The 15,505-nt window shown below is 50.1% G+C and overlaps 1 pseudogene; it reads left to right on the forward strand.

Moving 5' to 3' along the window:
- The first annotated feature begins 3,205 nt into the window (after positions 1-3,205).
- Positions 3,206-13,343, forward strand: LOC144372532 (arylsulfatase D-like; annotated as a pseudogene).
- The last annotated feature ends 2,162 nt before the right edge of the window (positions 13,344-15,505 follow it).

Genomic DNA, 15,505 nt, shown 5'->3' on the forward strand with positions numbered 1-15,505 from the left:
CTCAAATCTCACTGCCTTGCTAACCCGTGTCCAATTAACAAGTCACTTTCTGGGTTTTTTTGAACTTCTTGACTTTTTTTCAAGCACATGTACCTCTTCCTTGCTCCTCTTCATCCTCACATTTTAGGAAACTTCGTGGAGACTTGGGACACTCTCCCTTCACCTGTGGGCTGAGGCCAATGATTTGCTTTTATTCATGAAGGGTGTCTCTGGGACCTGGACCAAGGAGGCCTCATCCATGACACAAAACAGCCCTGGGCCCAGGTTGAGGACTGAGGTTCAGCAAGATATTGGAAAGTTTTCAGGACATGTCAAGGGACGACATGGTGCACAGAGAAACAAACATATTCACTGAGATTGTCTCATTATATTACTCTGTCCCTATTTTTTACTTTTTTTAGGTGTAGTTGGACACAATACCTTTATTTAATTTTTATTTATTTTTATGTGGTGCTGAAGGACAGCAGGATGCAAGTTCTGAGCAGTCTTCAAAAGGAATCTGCTGCCCTTAGGAGGGCCTTTATTTTTATATCATTTTTTGCAGATATCTTTCCAGGTAGTTAATAAATAGTCTGAAAGCCCAAAACTTATTTGATGTCCATTCTTTTCAAGAGTCACAATATTGTCTGACATATTGATTACCTAAGGTATATTGAGGACATGGTTTAGAATATTTTCCTGTAACCTTTGACAATCATGATTAAACTTTTACATTTTCACCTTAATCACTAGGTGCACACTGTTGTGGGGCAGGTCACTCAGAAAACACACCAAGTCCCTGTTCTGTACAAATCGACAGAATTTAGTTGGCCAGCCAGAGACAGCTCCCTGCAGGACCCATAACTGTCTCTACAAGAAATAGCCCCAAGCCTTAGCAGGAGAGAAGCATTTCTTACATGATATTAAGTCTCAGGGTAAAATGGAGTCTGTTTGGTCATATAACCTGCCCCATAACAGTATACTACATAACTTGACTACATGTCTCCTGTTCTATTATTAACTTTTAACTTTAAATCATACGTAAATTATTTCATTAACCTTTAACTTTAAAGCACACCTATAATTGTTAGTAAGCTTTCTTACTTTTAATCTAAAGTCCCAGTAAAACACACTTCAAATAGTGAAACACACTTAAAATAGTGAAAGCCTATTATTCCGAAGTGACTCTAAAATATATCTATATTAATTTTACATTATTCTATTTTGAATTTCCCAAGTAATTTCCTTTTTTTTTTCATATGACCTATTTAACTCTTTTCTTAAAGTTTCCTTGATCCCTGGTCAAAGCCCACCAAATCTCGTGTCTTTTTAATCTTTTAACTAAAGGGCAGGTTCTGCACCTCAACCCATTTGCCATTAATATTAACTCTGTGTTTTCCACTTTCATCATGAATTCCTGTGTGAGGCAGAGGAGGGGGTGTTAATGGGGGAAATGTATTTTTATGAGCCTCTTGTCCTCGAGGGGAATACTATAATCTTCCTTTAATTAGCAAGCTACATAGGGTGGTCCTTGTTGGCACAGTGTTTGTTTTTCTGTAACTACTCTATTGTACAGGTTGTGGCTTTGGAAGGGAGGGGGACATTAGTGTACATTATTAACCCTGGGATAAACAATTCTTGTGGATTAGGCTTTTCTCGGGAACTTTGGTTGGTAATCTTTCCCCTGTTAGTTTCTTAAGGAATAACACTATTTTTTGTATCCTGAGAGTGATTGAAACACACCTTGGGGCCTGTCTCAATTGTATCCTTGGTTTCATTCTGGGAATTTTCCTGCATTCTCAGGGAACATGTACTTTTATTATTGATTGACGGATGCCCTGTTCTCCATATCAGGAGGATCATAAACCAAATACTTAACATTCCCCATAGTTTCGGTTTCCAGATGGTGTGGCCCTGCCACAGCATCCCCCACACTGTGACCCTGTCAGACAGCGGATGATAGGAACCCCTTTACCAACTCCTGATTGTGAAAAACCCCAGGAAAAACAAAAAGATATATTTAAAAATAATATAAAAAAAAAAAGAACTGGGAAGTAGCTTCAGCAGAACCCAACATGTCTGCCCTGTAGTGAACAGGTGATTGAGAGCTGCCTAGGCCAGGAAGCCCTTCACCCTAGTCTTGAAGACTGGCAGATGCACTAACTTCACTTAAGCATTAAGAGCTTGGTAGGGCCAGGGATGCTCCTGAGCTGGTCAAAAGGTGGGAAGGAGATGAGCTGAAGGGGAAAGGACAGGATGGAGCAGCCAAGAACACATTAATCAAAAACCTTGTAGCTCCCAGTAGAGAGGGGCAATTCCTGGGACAAGCTATTTTAGCAGATTGGCTCAAGGGTAGGTTCTGGATAAGGGTGGAGGAAGGGCACTGAAGGAATTGACATTTCAATCCCTCAGGGAACAGTCTCCAACTTGCCAGACTTTTCAAAATTAGCCTCGCCCCTTTTCCCTGTCTAGACTGACTGGTTTAATTCTGGCTTCTCCCCAGGCCCTGCGTGCACAAAGGAGCAGAGTCCAGCACCCTAGAGATTCCTAATGCGGAACCTGGTGGAGCTGAATTCCCACCAATTGTATGAGGGGGGTGGGGCTCTCCCAAGACCCTTGGAAGGAATAAAAAAAAGCGGGGGGGGGGGTGTTCCCTAAGCTGCCCTGGCTGCCTTGGAAGTCATCCTGCTTGTGCCCCATCCAGAATAAGCAGTTCCAGAAGCCCCAGCTTCACTAGGAGGTGGGGACCCGGGAGAACCTATTTCCAGGCGCCACTCCCCAGCCCCAGAGTTGGGAGGTTAATCAGAGGAAGTGAGCCACTGGGGTCCAGGAGCGCGCCCAGCAGCCCGGTGGGCGGAGACGGCAGCCCAGGCAGGATTGCGCCCAGATCTGGGGTCAAGGTCCTTCCTCGGTGCCAGCGCACAGCCATGGGATCCACGCAGAGGTGCGCTCTCAGGCCCAGGGGACGTGCCTAGGCCACCGTCAGGTACTCGGGACCCCGGGACTGAGCCACTCAGGCCTGGGGAGGGGAAGAGTGCGAGACCCTGGGAAGGAAGAGGAGGTGCTCCGAAATGGCGAGTCACCAAAACCCAGCCCCAGGCGCATTCTCTGCGTGGCCCATAGAGCTGCGCTGGGGTGAGTCGCAGAAGGAGGTGGGGGGCGGAGCAGGAGGGGGGGCGCAGGCCGAGCAGGAGGCGGGGCCTGGGTTGAGCCAAGGAAACTGCAAATGCGACTAAGGCGGGCCTGCTCCCCGGTCGTAGGGGATGACACATCTCCCCACACTGAGACCCTCGGGCCTCGGAACCCCTCCAAGACCCGCTCCCTGCCCCTTCATGGCCTGTGTCCCCCACACCAGGTCGGCACAGATGCGCTGAGGTGTCCCCCAACTAAGACCCGCTCTGCCCCCTCCCATTCGGAGCCAGCATCCCTCCCCAGGGCCAAGTCCCACAATCTCTATAAGGCATGTCCCCTGCCCCATCCTGACACGGCTGTGACACCCTCCACATACACATTTTTTTAGACACGCAGTCCGATGCCAGTGTCTCCCCAATAAATTCGTAGTCTTCAGTGTCCCGTCCTGGTCCCCACCTCCAGCCATGGCCTGTCACTCTAAGACAAAATCCTGTCCCTCCCCCAACACGGTTTTGACCCTGGCTGAGGCTCCTATCCGGTCCCCTCCCCAGATGGCCGTCTCGCCCTATCACTCCCCGAATACCACCTGGTCCCGACTTGGGGCTCGGCTTGAGTCTCCCCCCCCCCCCCCCCGCACACCCCGCGCGCCCTCCCTGATGCTGCTGGGGAGTCCCCAAAAACAGTCTAAGCCACTGCTGTCCCGCTCCAGGGCCTCTCTCCCCTCCCCCCAGCACTGACGGTGCCTCCAACACTAGGGCCGCCACTGGACCCCTGCGCCACCCCTTCTTCTCCTAAGTCACTCCCCACTTGGCTCCTGGGACCAAGTGTCCACCCTGAGGCAGCTCCGCGGTGCCCAACACTAAGGCCGGCCCCCAGCATGTCCAGTCCCCCCATCCTAGGGCACACCCCTGCGCCACCCCACCTTAAGGCCTAGTCTCTCCCTAGACAGGCCCTGGTGGGCTCCTGGGCACATCCCCTCCCAGCCTCAGCTCTGTGTTGCCCACTCACACTGAGGCACGCCCCTTGCTCCACCCCCAGCAATCCCCCTCTAGGACACGCCCCTTGCTCCGCCCCCTGCAGTCCATTGGGCACTTTAGAACACGCCCTAGCACCACCCTCCACCCTGTGTCCCCCTAGGAAGGCCCCATCCAGCTCCTGGGCGCGTCCCCCTCGGAGCCCCAGCTCCGGGGTGCCCAACACTAAGGCCAGTCCCTGGCCCACCCCCAGCATGCCCACACCCCCACTCTAGGACACGCCCTGCCCTGCTCCCGGCCCCCAAGTCCCCCATCCCGCCCCAGCGCAGCTGTGCACGGCCTTATGACCCTCCCCCACCGCCCGCTAAAAACCGCAGGGTGCGGACCCTTGACTTTCCCTCATCCCCGCCCCCCGCCACAGCTGCCCCCCTTCCCCCCCCCCCCCCGCCCCAGCGCTAGGACACACCAGTCCTGCTCTGGGTCTTCCAGTCTGCCCACTGCGCCATCACGCAGCCTGATCCTCCAGCAGTGGGACCAGCCTCCAGTCCCCCAGCCCCAGGGTGCACAAGATCTATGGCAGCCCTTGCCCCTTTCCCCCGGCTACCCTCCCCCCCACATTGTGACGTCACAGTGACTCCGCCCACCTTCTCTCCCGGGTTTCCCCACCCCCAGCGCGTCCTGGATAGCTGAGTCCCTCTGGGTCCTGGGGCGGGTTGAGCCCAGGACCTGTCACTGAAGCTCCTAGTAGTAGCTGGCGCGGTGGGGCGCCTGGCCCCCTGTTCAGAGGCTCAGGGACTCTCTTCTCTGCCGGCTGCACTGCGTCTCTGGAGTTGCTTTGAATCCCCCATCTGTGGTTTAAAATCCTAGTGTCCCTGTGAGTCTGGTCCTGCTAGTGCCCTGCCTAGATTATAAATTATACGTTATGACAGGCATCTATATATACTGGAAAAGTATAGTCTATATAGGGTTAGGTACTAGCTGAACTTTCAACATCCTTTGAGATTTTTGGAATGTGTCCCCAGAGGATAAAGAGGGGACTTCTGCTGTTTGCATGGGGTTAAAGTGGTGGGAACTTTCTTATTAGGAGGGCTCAGGGTCTGATTGCTTGCTGAAAATCTCCAGTTTGGGTGCAGGGGGGAAAATGGGCCTCTCTCAGCTTTGGTCTTGATTGGCCATTAGCAGTAGGGACTCCACCCTGGTTTTCTTGGGCTGCTGGATTCTCTGCAAAACCAGAGGCTTCCCACAACTGGATAATTTTCTTGGGGCTCAGTTGGCGTCATAGGAGTTCGGTTCAATCCCTCACCAGACCCCTGACCTCTACATATGCATGGTGTAAACTTTGCATGCCAAATCCTGTACATTTATTTCTTCTGCAGGGACTCTACCCTGCTTCTCCTCCTTATATGTTGGCTTCTGCAGACCTGTGAGCAGAAATCACCGAACGCCTCCAAGCCAAACATCCTGCAGATGCTCTGGGCATCGGGGATGTTGGTTGCTATGAGAACCTTACACTGAAGTAGAGTGCGGTTTTGGTATTGGGGTGCTGCCTTGTGTGCAGTTTCGTGGAATAATTCACTTAAAATCGACCAGTGCAAATGAAATTTCTTAGTGCTGCAGAACTCAGCACCAAAAATGATTATTTTCCAACAGTAAAAATAGGGTCTTAGCCCTCTCAAACGACTTGAGGAGGGTTTTTCTAGGGCTGCTGTAATAAATAACCAAAAACACAGAGACTTAAATGTAATCCAGGCACCACCACCCCTCCCCCAGCCCTGGAGGGCAGAGGCTGAGACCAGAGTTCCAGGCTGAGCTCCATCCATGGGCTCCAGGGAGGCTCCTCCTGCCTCTCCAGCTCCTGGGGCTCCAGGTGGTCCCTGGCAGAACAGTATAGTGGCCCCTCAAAAGCTTAAGATTGAATCACAATATGACCCAGCAATGCCACCGCTGGGTTGAGACCCAAAGAATTTGAAAGCAGTGAGTCCAAAAGATACTCGCATATCCTGTGTTCACAGAAACCCTGATTCCCAGTAGGACTGGAGACTAGGGCAAAACGCATGTCTTAGTGGGGTGTGGGGGAGCCAGAGCCAAAATGGTGGCCAGGAGAAGGTCTGAATGGGGGTCTTTAGAGGCCAGAGGATCTTAGAGAGTGTGGGGTATTTTCTTATTTTGGCTAAACTGGGTAGGGGGTTACATACAGGCTTGTAAAATTGTACTCAGTTCTGAGTCCTTTATTCTCAGGGTTAGCAAATCACTAGAATTTTACCCCAAATCCATCAGCCTGAATCTTAGGTATCCATTTATGAATGAGCCATTCCTCCACCCACCCATCTGTCTATGTTTTCATCCAGACATCATCCATTTGTCTATCTGCCCATCCATCTATGGTGGATGGATAGATGGATGGGTGGGTGGATAAATGGATGGATAGATGGGTGGATGGTGGGTGGGTAGGTGGGTGGATGGATAGATGGGTAGATGAATAGATGATTGCCTGGATGGATGGATGGATGAATAGATGGGTGGATGTATAGATGGATGGATGGGTGGATAGATGGTTTCCTGGGTGGATGGGTGGATGGATAGATGATGGATGGATGGATAGATGGTTGCCTGGATGGATGGATGAATAGATGGGTGGATGGTGGGTGGATGGGTGGATGGATAGATGAATAGATGGGTGGATGGGTGGATGGTGGGTGGGTGGGTGGATGGATAGATGGGTGGATGGTGGGTGGGTGGGTGGATGGATAGATGGATAGATGGGTGGATGGGTGGATGGTGGGTGGGTGGGTGTGTGGATGGATGGATGAGTGGGTGGATGGGTGGGCAGATGGGTGGTTTGATGGGTGAATGGATGGATGGGTGGGTGGATGGATGGGTTGGTGGGTGGATTGGCAGGCAGATGGGTGTGTGGATGGATGGATGAGTGGGTGGATGGGTGGGCAGATGGGTGGTTGGATGGGTGAATGGATGAACGGGTGGGTGGATGGATGGGTGGGTGGGTGGATGGGCAGGCAGATGGGTGTGTGGATGGGCAAATGGATGAATGGATGTATGTATGTATGGATGGTGGAATGGTGGATGAATTGGTGGGTGGGTGAATAGATGGATGGATGGAAGGACTGACAAGGTTCTTTAGCCTTGGTCCTACTGGTACACTGGCCCAGATCACTCTCTGTGATGGGCCCATCCTGTGCATTGTAGGATGTTGACCAACATTTCTGGTCTCCACCTGCTGCTCACCAATATTACCACATCCCAAAGTGGGACACCTCCAGTGTCTCTGTACTTTTCCAGTTGTCCTCAGTGGAGCAAAACTTTTCTAATGGGAGGTCACTGAGTGGTCCGCTTTAGGCGCATGAAGAACAAAGTCTGAGCTTTTATAGCTTAGCTCCCACCAGATGCAGCCTCCTCCAAGGGAGAAGGGAAGAGAGTAGCACCTTTCATTTGACAGTCCGTGGGGAATTCCTTGAACTCTAGGGGCTGGGTCACTGCCTTTGGGATTCGTATCTACAGTGAGACTCTCAATCTATTTTTGCACCTCGGACTGCAAAAGCTCTTAGGTGAAGTGTTTCATCTTCTCTTTGAATTTTGCACCTGAGAAACCTGGTAGGAAACTCAGGGTGCACCCTTCGTGGATGCTGATGGGATATTTAAAGCATACAAGCCCCCTGGGTTGCAAACCCCCCCCCCAAAAAAATAAGAAAAAGCCAAAAACTTTGCCTTTGTGTGTGACATCGGTCATCTCTTCCTTCAAATGTAATTTTGTGGGGTCCATCTTCCTATAAAAAGCCCTGCAATGTAACCACAGAGTTATTGTGACAAGGGGTCCCGCATAACCCACCCTAAGAGGATAATGTCACCACGCAGATGTGCATTTTGTACCCTGAACCCACCTAAGGTCCTGGCTGAGCCCAGACTGCCTGGGCTCAGAACCCACATCATTCCCCGGCTGGACAAAACCATCTCTTGCAGCCCGTGTTTATACTCACTGTTCAACATCTGTCATTCATCACCCCCAGAAAGTAAAACGGGCAAGGTGTCTGTGTGCCAGCCCCCCAGGCCAAAGCCAAAATTCAAAATCTGTGGTGCCCTTTGTTGCTTTGGCAACAGCTGAGGTGAGGGGAGGACTGTAAAAGGAACCGCCCAAGGTGAGCCTCATCTGTCCTTTGCAAACTTAGAGAAGTGGGCGCACTAAGACAGGTGCCATGCAGCCCAGGGAAGTTCCATGCTGGCCTCTTCTGAAGCCCAGAGCATTCCCAAACCTTTCCCAAGTGACATTCATCTGATTTTCTCAGGACCCACAATATCGACCGGCTGAAGATGGAGGGCGTGAGACTCACCCAGCACCTGGCAGCCCCCCACGCCCCCCCACTCTGCACCCAGAACAGAGTCACTCCAATCAGGTGGGTGTTGCAGAGACTGTGGACAGCAGCTCCCAGCTGCAGCCTGGACCCCATCACTGCTCTAGCTGGGTAGCAATCCCGCAGAGACTGGGAAATTGAAAGCTAATGTGCCCTCCTGTCACCTTCCTGCAGTGTGTGCTCCAAACAGGGCCTCGTATGCCCTCACCCCTCAGGACCCTCAGCCCCCGTGGGTGTTAAAACCCACGCACAATGCCGGGCACGGTGGCGCACGCCTTTCATCCCAGCGGTTGGGAGGCTGAGGCAGGAGGATTGCGAGTTCAAAGCCAGCCTCAGCCAAAAGGAGGCCCAAAGCAACTCAGTGAGACCCTGTCTCTAAGTAAAATGCAAAATAGGGCTACAGAGGCGGCTCAGGAGTTAGGTACCCCTGGGTTAATCAAATGGGAGTCACAGATAACCACACACCTCTTCCTGAGGTCTAGATCGTCCCTAGCTGACCTGGGACATGCAGCACCTGGGAAATCGTACTAATAGTCAGAGAAAAAAAAATTGCTCAGAGAAAAAACACCCAACACAAATGTCTGTTCACGTCTGGTACAGGGGAAATGTTCTTTTCCTTCTGATATTTTCCACATACCAGCTCTTGTCTCATCAAATTGCCAGGTAGGTGCCCTTGGTAGGCTGTGGGGAGGGATCCTTCTGGAACGGGATGACCACCATCATTGGTGGATGAGAAGCAGAAATACAGTGATTGACAGGTGAGACACAATGCTCCCTAGATGATGATGGTGATAGTATCAATGAAGAAATATGTATTAATGATGCTCAATCGATAGCAATCCTGTCAATAAATAATAGAGGAACAGGTGATAGCTAATGATGGGTGATAGAGGAATATAGAGGTGACAGATGCATAATGCACATACAGGTGACAGATAAATGATGTGTAGATAGAAAGGGGATAGATGCAACATAATGATACCTGGATAATAGGTAATGGTAGATAGATAGATAGATAGATAAATAGATAGATATACTGGGTTGGTTCTCATGATAGGCAAGGTGTGTCCAACTTATGCAGCTGACATTGGGGCAGATAATGCTCAGTAGTGGGGTCATTCTGTGCACAATAGCACATTTAACAACCTCTCTGATCTGCACCCACTCCATACCCAGAGCACCACCTCCCACCGGGTCCTCTACTGGAACTTGGGCTCAGGTGGGCTTCCTACCAACAAAACCACTTTTGCAAAAATCCCAAAGGAGCAAGACTATGCCACCGGCCTTGTAGGTATGCACCCTGGTACACCTGATTCCTCTCTCATCCAATTGTCAAGGGACCAATTTCCTCTGGAGGAAAAGAAAATAAAAACAAAAAAACAAAAAAAAATTTCATTATTTTCCGCCTCTCAAGTTGGTATCTGGTTCTACTCGGGCCCTCTCCGATGGTTTCCAGTTCAGAAGTTCTCCTCATTGCAGAGGTTTGGGGTTCTTTGATATATATTTTGCGTTCTTTCCTTCTATGAACCTGTCTATCTTCTTCAGCCCCAAAGAATCAGAAAGCTCTTCAGAGCCTGGCTCTGCTGCCTGTAATTCCAGTAGCTTGGGAGGCTGAGGCAGGAAGACCACAAGTTAGAGGCCCACCTCAGCAGTTTAGCGAGGCCCCAAGTAACTCAGCGAGACCCTGTCTCTAAATAAAACACAAAAAGGGCCGGGGATGGGACTCGGGAGTCGAGTGGCCCTGAGTTCAATCTCTGGTACCAAAAAACAAAAGCAAGTCTTGGCTGAGGTCACTCATGGCCTCCGCTGATTCAGGATCTCCTCTTTTGAGGTTTTCTTTCCCCTGACCGCATCCAAATGCCCCCGGGATTTTTTTACCAAGGCAATAGCATTCGCCCTTGGTGTGGCTGACCACCAACCCCAGCTTGCAGCAAAGTGGCACCAGAATGTGAGCTGCGCATCCCGCGGGGACCACTGCCACCACCCGATGAACCACGGTTTCCACTACTTCTATGGGCTCCTTCACCCCTATCAATGACTGCGACCCTGACAGGCCCCCAGAGCTGGGGGTCATCATGGCTGCCCCTTTCAGCCACTACACCCGCATCCTGGCTCTGGGCGTCCTGATGCTCACGGCCACCAAGCTCAGAAGCCTCCTCTTGGATCCCTGGACCACAGTCGGGGGCACGGCCAGCCTCGTCTTCACCACGTGGTTCTCCATGTGTGGGTTCCTGCAACGCTGAAAAACTGTGTGCTCATTGCGGAACCACCAGGTCACCAGCAGCCCATGGATGTGGAGAGCACCACCAGATGGATGCTGCAGGAAGACACAGCCTATATCCAAAGGTGGGGACCCTCACTATCGCCAGGGGGGGCAGGTTCTGAGCCGTGGGACAACCTGGGGTCCCATAGCAGCAGGTGCATTGAAAAGGTCCAAACTCACACTACATTCACAAAGGAAAGGAAGCTATCCTTCTTCATGGCTACACAGTATTCCACAGTGTATATGTTGAAGGATTTCTTTATGGAGTCACTTTGCCCATGTCTGTCATCCTAGCAGCTGGGGAGGCTGAGGCAGGAGGATGGGCAAGTTGGAGGCTAGCCTTATCAACTTAGAGAGGCCGTAAGAGACACAGTGACACTCTGTAAATAACATATCAAAAGGACTGGCGAAGGGACTCACTGATGAAACACCCCTGGGTTACATCTCTGGTGCTAAAAAAAAAGAAAAAAAGAAAAAGAAAAAGTAAAGGTCCAACCTCTTCCTATGAATTGGTTTCCACACTCAGATCTCTGTGTTGAGTTACCCAGGTTACACTGGGAAGTATCCAAGTAGTGGTCGTGCATCAGGGACTCCTTCCAAGGCCCAGGGAATGCCTGAAAACCCAGAGAGTACCCAACCATTCATATATAAGTAATAAATAAATATTCATCCATATACTACAATATATAGCTATTTCCCTATGTGTACATACCTATGAAGATATTTATAAATTAAAGAAAGTCAGAAATTAGCAGCACCTAATAATAAAATAATAATGATGGCAATGTTCTGTAACACAGGGTGGGTCGATGGGGTGTCCCGTCCCTCCCTCTCAAAATATCTGCCTGTACTATTCTGACCGTGGATGTTGTTTTACTCAGACAAAATTGCCACTGTGATCAAAAGTCCCAAAAAGAACATTTGGAGGAAGAAGAGTTTATTTGAGGCTCATGGTTATCAAGGTTCAGTCCATGGTTGGCCGACTTAATGGCTCTGGCCCAAGGGGAGCAGAACAAAATGGCGGAAGGGACTGGAGGAGGAGAACAGCTCAGGACAGGGCACCAGGAAGCAGAGAGAGCTCTGCTCATGAGGGACAGGATAGAGACCCCAAGGCACAGCCCAGAGATCCCCTCCTCCAGCCACACCCCACCTGCTATAGTCACCACCCAGTGAGTTCATCCAAGTGGATTAAACCACTTCTAGGTCACACCTCTAGTAATCTAATCATTTTACCTGTGAACTTTCTTGCATGGTCTCACCCATGCGTTTTTGGGGGACCCCTCACAGTGAAATCACAGTAGGTGAACCCAGATCATGGACGTAGCACATTGAAGGTCCACTGTGGACGCCATCATCTCCCGTCCATAATTCAAGTGGTTTTCTTCTTTCACAAACAGACAGGCACTTTCTCCTCTTTGTGTCCCTGCTGCATGTCCACACTCCTTTGTGACCTCGAAAGCCTTCCTCGGGAGAAGCTGCCACAGTTTATACAGAGACAACGTGGAGGAGATGGAGTAGTTTGTAGGTAAGTCAAGATCAAGAACAGGGGAGAGTACACCCAACTCGTGTTCCTTGTTTGTTCATTTCTTCCCAGTGATCGTCTAATTTTGCACAAAACCAATCATTTTGTTAGCAATCAGTTTTGTGAGGAGCTGTCATTCATCACCACCCTTAGTGGTTACAGGAAGCAGAGAGAAAATGTTAGCTTTCAGCATCGTGGAGGAAAAGGGCTCTGCTTTCGGGGCTTGGGGACACGCTAGAGAGAAGCAAGAACTTGCAGACTCTGCCATCTGCGAGGGTTTCCTGGAGACATGGAAGCCCTCGCAGGTCAGGTGACACGTCCTTGCACGAATATCCTGACATCTGAGCTAGGTGAGAGGCAGATGTCCCCAAGGAGTACAGCAGCTCACATCCCTCGTGAATTGGCCTCTGTGCCTTCAGGGGTAGGAAGGACCACTGGTCTCCGCGGTGCAGGGAGCTTGGTTTGTAGATGTCACCTGCTCTGTGGATAATGAACATTGTATATATTACTGCTATTAGTTGTGGTTCCTTCCACGTGGGCTGGAATCTGTCATTGATTTTCCCTGCCCCAGGTCATTCTCTCACACTTTTATTAGGGCACTTGACCCAACGGGCACCGCACATCGAAACCACACCTGCTGGCAACGTCCTGGATATTTTTTGCAAGTCTCTCCTGGTTTTCGAGGTGACACGGTGCTAAGCAGACCTGGGCATAACAGTCTCAGCACCATGATCACACGTGTCCCTGTGGGCTCTTGGCAGGGGGCTCTTTCTGTTATGGTCCAGTACAAGGTGTCTTGCGCATAGAATTGAAAGTGTGTGTCCCCAGCTGAGAACCATGTGGGTGCTCTCTCTGACACCTTCCACCTTCTTCACAGGTAAAGCCCTCCATGCCCTTGACTAGAACGGTCTGAAGAACTCCAAGCTCACCTACTACGCCTCCGATCATGGAGGGTCACTGGAGGCCAAAGATGAATACCAGCAACTGAGGAGGTGCAACAGGATCTACAGAGGTGAGGGGCTAGCCACAGGGAGAGACGGAGACAGGGAGCCAGAGGAGTCCACATCGGAGGTCTCAGAGCAAGGAGACTACAGAGGAGGAGTAGGGGGGTAATGATTAAGAGGAGGAGGAGGAAGAGACAGAGGTGGAGGAGGAGACAGAGGAGGAGGAGGAGACGGAGGAGGAGGAGGAGACTGAAGAAGAGGAAAGGGATGAAAAACAAAGACAAGGAAGAGGAGGAGGAAGAGGAGAGATGAGAAGGAGAAGAGGGAGGAGAAGGAGGAGGAGATGGAGGAGGAGAAGGAGGGGGAAAAGAGAGGGAAGGAGGAGGAAGAGGATGAGGAAAAGGAGGAGAAGGAAGAGGATGAGAAATTGGAAGAGGAGGAGGAAGGGGGAGGAGAAGTGGGGGGAGGAGGAAGAAGAGGAGAAGGAATAAAAGGAGGAGGAGAGTGGAGAAAGGAGATGGAGAAGAGATAAGGAGGAAAAGGAGGAAGAGGAGAGGGAGGAGAAAAAGATAAAGGAGATGGAGAAGCAGGAAAAGGAGGCTGAGGAGAAAGAGGAGGAGAAAGAGGTAGAGGAGAAGGAGGAATAGATAGAGAAGTAGGGGAAAGAGAAGGAGGAGGAGGAGGAGGATGAGGTGGAAAAAATGGACGAGGAGAAGAAGGAGGAGGAGAAGAGATGATGATGATGATGATGATGATGATGATGATGATGATGATGATGATGTGGAGGAGGAGAAAAGATGGCGGAGGAAAAGAGGGAGGTGGAGAAGGAAGATTAGGTGACAGCGGGGGCAGAGAAGAAGTAAGAGGTGAAGGAAAAGGAGATGGAGAAGAGATTATGATGATGAAAAGGAGGAGTAAGACAGATGAGGAAGAGGGGAAGGAGAATGAGGAGGAGATGGAGGAGAAGATAGAGGAGGAGGAGAAGAGGGAGAGGAGGAGGAAGATAAGAATGAGAGAGATAAGAAAGAGGAGGAGAAGGAGGAGGAGGAGGAGATGGAGAAGTAGGACGAGAGAGAGAAAGAGCAGGAGAAGAAGGAGAAGGAGGAGAATGAGGAGAAAAAGGAGGAGAAGGAGAAGATGGAGGAGAAGATGGAGGAAGAGGAGGAGAAGGAGGAGGAGTAAGAGATGAAGAAGGAGGGGAGGAAAGAGATGAGCATGAGAAGAAGAAGGAGCAGGAGGAGGAGGAGATGTAGGAGGAGAAGGAGGAGCAGGAGGAGGAGAAGGGGTAGGAGGAGGAGATGGAGAAAAGATGATAATGAGGAGGAGGAGGAGAGATGAGGAGAAAGAGGAAGAGATGAAGATGGAGGAGAGGAGGAAAAGGAGAACGAGGAGGAGGAGGAGCGATGTTGAGGAGGAAGAGAAGGAGGAGGAGTTATGAGGAGGAGGAAGAGGAGAGACAGAAGAAGGAGGAGGAAATGGAGAGGAAAGAAGGAGGAGATGAAGGAGGAGTAGTAGAGGATAAAAAGGTAGCAGAATACAACAGTTACTAATATGGCATTATGCAAAAATGTGGATGTGTAACCGATGTGATTCTGCAATCAGTATTTGGGGTAAAAATGGGAGTTCATAACCCACTTGAATCTAATGTATGAAATATGATATGTCAAGAGCTTTTTAATGTTTTGAACAACCAATAAAAAAATAATCATCTCCAAAAAAAAGATGGAGGAGGAGATGCAGGAGGACAAAAAAGAAGGGTGGAGGAGGAGAAGGAGAGGGAGGAGAAAGAAGAGGAGATGGAGGAGGAGGAAGAGGAGATAGATGAGGAGGAGAAGAAGAGAAAGGAGGAGGATAAAAAGGAGGAGCAGGAGTAGAAAAAGAAATAGGACATAGAGAAGGAGGAAGAGATAGAGGAAAAGGAGAAGCAGGAGTAGAAAAAGGAGGAGGAAATGCAGAAGGAAAATGAGATGGAGAGAAAGGAGGAGAATGAGATGGAGAAAAAGAAGGAGAATAGGAAGTAGAAAAAGGAGAAGATGGAGGAGGAGGAGATAGAGAAGGAGAAGAAGGAAGAGAAGGATATGGAGCAGGAAAGATTAAGGAGGAGGAGGAGGAGGCAGAGATGAAGGAGGAGGAAGAGAAAGAGATGAAGGAGAAAAAGGAGGAGGAGATTGAAGAGCAGGAGGAGTAGAGGGAGAAGGAGCAGAAGGAGGAGAAAGAGGAGAAGACGGAAAAAGAGAAAAAGGAGAGAGATGAATAGGAGGAGGAGAAAAGGAGCAGAAGGAAAAGGAGATAGAGGAAGAGAAGGAGGAGGAAATGGAAAAGACATG

The sequence above is a fragment of the Ictidomys tridecemlineatus genome, unplaced genomic scaffold (assembly GCF_052094955.1).
Source record: "Ictidomys tridecemlineatus isolate mIctTri1 unplaced genomic scaffold, mIctTri1.hap1 Scaffold_1183, whole genome shotgun sequence".
Classification (NCBI taxonomy): domain Eukaryota; kingdom Metazoa; phylum Chordata; class Mammalia; order Rodentia; family Sciuridae; genus Ictidomys; species Ictidomys tridecemlineatus.